The sequence below is a fragment of the Prunus dulcis genome, chromosome 1, assembly GCF_902201215.1.
Source record: "Prunus dulcis chromosome 1, ALMONDv2, whole genome shotgun sequence".
NCBI classification, from domain to species: domain Eukaryota; kingdom Viridiplantae; phylum Streptophyta; class Magnoliopsida; order Rosales; family Rosaceae; genus Prunus; species Prunus dulcis.
Genome location: NC_047650.1, coordinates 7,144,493 through 7,148,863, shown reverse-complemented (window position 1 = coordinate 7,148,863; position 4,371 = coordinate 7,144,493). Strand labels below are relative to the sequence as shown.

The following is a 4,371-nucleotide window of genomic DNA, read 5'->3' as shown; positions in this document are numbered from 1 at the left end:
TTTTTTGATTAAGAAAAATCATAAAGATATTCAGATGCAATCGTTCCTCAAAATCAAGTTAACTGAAAAAATGGGTAACTTATATGAATCTCATGTGTATAGGAGGAAATTATTCTAAACAGAAAAGGTCTATAAAGATAAGAGAAATGTTTCATAAGTCTTTCTACCTCATACTTAATTTTGGGAATTCCAGGGAAAAATTCCCCTTTCCATTCTTCAGAATCACTACACCCACTTTCAAGATCCGATGCAGGACATGTTTGCGGACCAGCAATCTGCGTTCAAGACAAAAGGGATGAAAACAAGAAAAAATTTCTAGTGAAAAAATGTTTAAACAAGAAATATATACGTGTATATATAAGAAAATATTGTAGGTAGAGGAAGATGCTTTACCACTCCAAAGGTAACCACATTCAAACAAAGAAGATGCAACAATATCCTCCCAGCCTTCATTTTCATTGTCTCATGCAAATCCCTCTGCAATCATTTACCATAAATTACGAATACACAAATCATAATTGTATTCTGGGAAAAATCCATGATCAGTTTCACACAAAGCCTCTCTCTCTCTCTCTCTCTCACCTAGAGACCCCATACAGAAATTTAGTGAGCCCTCTGTGGAGAGCTCAGCAGACGACTGATCACCACCCATCAATTAATAAACTCACACACTTTCTATGAGAAATTTGGGGGAGACTCACAATCATAATAACACAGAGGCAAACATTTATTCAATTATAATGGATACCCATCATCAAAATCAGCACATAAAAAGATGGGTTTCCACCAAAACTTAAAATATTTGATCATCAAAGCAGAAAGCTTCAAACTTTAAAGCATCTAAAGCTTAGACTACTCACTTGTTCTAATTACCATATCCAACAGTTTCATAAAAAACAAAAGGCTTAGAGTACTGTCTACAAAAACAGAGAGGGAGAAGAAACTTACAGAAAGAGATGGGCTCAGTGCTAGAGAAACAAAGTCTCTGTATATATATATATATATATATATATATATATAAAACTGGTTTCCCAAAATAAATGCAGAATTTTAATTTCCAATTAGTTCCAAATGGGATTACATTAGCTCACCCTTATCCTTCCATAGCATCAGGACGGTTCAAACTTCCAAACCATTTGTTACATGTGTTTTGATTTACCAGTTTACCCTTCTGGTTGTCCTTATTAGAGATAATGGAACAGTGGCAAATGTGTCACTTGACAAGATGATCTTCTGCCTATGATCTCGATTCTCGAACAAAATCAGGATGCCATGCCAACAAAAACAAAAAAGTACAAGGATTATCTGAATACGTATGATAACATTACACGTGAGGAGGTAATTGTATCACAGGCAAAATTTCATTGGACAGCTGCTTTTATTTCTTGTTGGTGACCAAACAATTTGTCTTATCTTATGAGATAATGATCATTGTCTGACTCAGCGGTGACGATATCAAATTATTAATAACCAAAACAGAACGCTAATTAATTTGATGATTTTGGGGCTTATTTAGCAACAAGTTATTTTCTTTACTTTTTTTAAATTAACGGTAGGGAAGTAGGGAAGAAGTTCTATCTAGAAGAGTACGTAATCTAGGCATGGGTTTTAAAGACTCTGTTTGTTTGAATATGGCCATCATGCTTGTTAAGATTGAATGGAGATTGATCCTGGAGTCCTTGTTTCGTTGGCTTATGCGTGATAAATAATTTGTCGATCAAGGTAGGTAAGTAGCTCTTTATGGGGAGGGACGACAAGTATCTTGTACTATAATGAAATGGAGGAATGGGTTCTTATTATTTAAGTGTAGGTGACAAGTTACTAGGGATAGGTACGGTCTGGATTGGATCGGTTTCACTTTAAAATTACGGCCAAATCAATTACAATATGACGGTTTGGTTTAGTTCGATTTAGATAAAAGTTATAATGGAAACCGAACCGAATCAAACCAATTTAAGACGGATTTGTTCAGTTTGGTTCGGTCAGTTTGGGCCTAAACTCAATTCTTTTTCTTTTTGCATTTTTTTCAACATTGTTAGCCCAATTATAACCAAAAAATTCACAACTTGCTTCCTACATAAATCATTTTCTAGAGTACGAAACCATCCTAAAGCTCAAAATGTCATAAACTTCATATTTCACTAACTAATATAGCTCAATTCAAATATTCATATATAGTTATTAATTAATTAGAGTATTACACATGTAAAATAAAATATAAATAAATAAATATACACATAAACAGTCCAGTTTAGTTTAAGCCGGTTTACAAAATCTCAAAACCAAACCAAACCAAACTATATTCGGTCTGGTTTGGTTTTTAAACCGTTTGACTTTTTCTTGGTCAAAACCAAACCAAACCGGTAATTATGGCTTGGTTCGGCCGGTTTCATCAGTTCAGCCGGATTGATGCCCACCCCTACAGGTTACACACTAGAAAGATAACCCTCCATGTTTTCTTACAAAATGACTCACACTTCAAATTTATAACAAACTCTCTCTGGAGCATCTGAGGCTAAATGCCTCTTTTAATTTTCAATAACCCAGATCTACACAATCTTATCTCTCTATGTGTAACCTCTACAAAATCTGTCTCTCCCTTTGTGATCCACCCTCACCCTTTGGATGCAGTGGACAATCTTAAACACGTGTTTTTGGGTACCTCTCGGAAGATGTGTAGAGCTTTTGCTCAGGTGGTTGCTGCACCACCTCCTTCCTTTCTTAGGTTGCTTGTTCGTTTGGCTATGAGTTGTGTTTTTCCATGGCTGTTTTTCGTTTGCTTGCTACATTCATGTGGGTGCTTGGGTGGTTTCCGTCACACCCCAAAACTTGGAGTATGACATGTGTGGTGGATTAAATTGGTTATTAACTAAACATCAAGTGACTAGTATAAAAGAGAAAGAGATCACACTAAGCAAGAACAACTTAGTAAGCTGTAATTTACAAACTTAATATATCCTCAGCTACAAGTACACAAAAGGACTTGCAGTCCCCCAACACAACCACCGTAAGTAGAGTACCAAACCAACTCAGATTTACACCCCCAACAAAGTAGTTTTGCAAGTAACATAACAAGGATGTTAAAAAAAAAAAGCTGGATCATAGCAAAAACAGCCAGCAAAGCAAAGTCTCCTGGCTCAGCTCCTTAAGATAGCTCGGGGATACTAACTAATTCATCCCCTTGCTCTTGTCCTGAAATGATAAAATAGGGTGAGCTTCACAAACTCCGTAGGAATAATAAAGTGGATCCATTAAAATCAAGATTCCAACACAACGTACACTTTGAATGCATTCAAACAATTCAATGAATTAAACCAAAATCATGCGTTAGTACTACTAATAGGAAAATTAACAATATAGTGTAAGAGATAAAGTATGGGAGTTCCTTCTTGTTTCAAATACACAACACTCAACAAATGCCTTTTCTTGATAACCCAACACCGTATTCATAAGGGCTAGTCATCGGTCACGGCAACCATCTTGAATTGTGGCCACCGAGTAGACCACAAACTAACCCTGATTAGGTTTGGGTTCTTTCACCCTAGGGAGACACAATCCCTTATTATTCCATTCCTTAGGTCTGACCTTCTCAAAACACTTTAAAACTCACAACAGTTCAGATTACTCCTTTCTCCAAAACCTTTTTTCCTCCCAAGCCTTTGAAGTACTTTCTTTGATCAAAACCATATTAAACTTGGTCTCATAAAACACAAACCAATACCACAGTTTTCAAAAACTTCATACAAAGCACAATCATCTTGAAAAGTAGATATAATACACATATAGGGTCAAACTAAATGTATTGCGGAATTAGAATCAAAATAATAACAAATCCTTTATTACCCCTGCCTCAGAAGTTTACAAACAGCTGCAAGTAACACCAAATAGCAAATCAGACCCAAAGCTCTTTCTTGTTTCCCTCCAACCCAATCACATGTCCTGAAGTTATGGATGAGAGAAGGATAGGTTTTTCTGAAAGTGTAAGAGAAAAGAGAAGATAAGTGGAGCAGTTTCTATGCCAAGAAGAAGAGAATGGTGCAAATGAAGAGAGAGAAAGGATTCCAGCATTATAAGAAGCAAATAGCTCAAGAGTTTCAAAAATTATTCTCACCTCCTCAAATCTTTCCTACCATGAGCTGCTTGATAAATAAACATGACACCAAACCAAGTAGGTGACAAAGATGGAGTTTCGAGCATTTCATAACTTAATCACATAGGGGATTAGAGTTGGCTTTTGACCACATTAAAATATACTTATAAGCAAACATCTCAATCATGGAATTGTAAAACTGAAACAAAAACTCAATGAAACTTAGAGCATCTCCGAGGCAAATGTTATATCCAACGTGGCACTTTTAACATGTTGAAAAA

At 35.8% G+C, this 4,371-nt stretch overlaps 1 long non-coding RNA gene across 3 annotated transcripts; it reads right to left on the bottom strand.

Moving 5' to 3' along the window:
• Positions 1-139: 139 nt before the first annotated feature.
• Positions 140-1,217, bottom strand: LOC117634757. Of its 3 annotated transcripts, none has more exons than XR_004586827.1 (3): positions 1,092-1,217; positions 394-477; positions 140-275 (listed from the first exon to the last, which is right to left on the bottom strand). It is a non-coding gene; the product is annotated as an uncharacterized LOC117634757 (long non-coding RNA). The 3 variants fall into 3 exon arrangements; XR_004586826.1 differs by lacking the exon at positions 1,092-1,217 and adding an exon at positions 949-990; XR_004586828.1 differs by lacking the exon at positions 1,092-1,217 and adding an exon at positions 861-879.
• Positions 1,218-4,371: the final 3,154 nt, after the last annotated feature.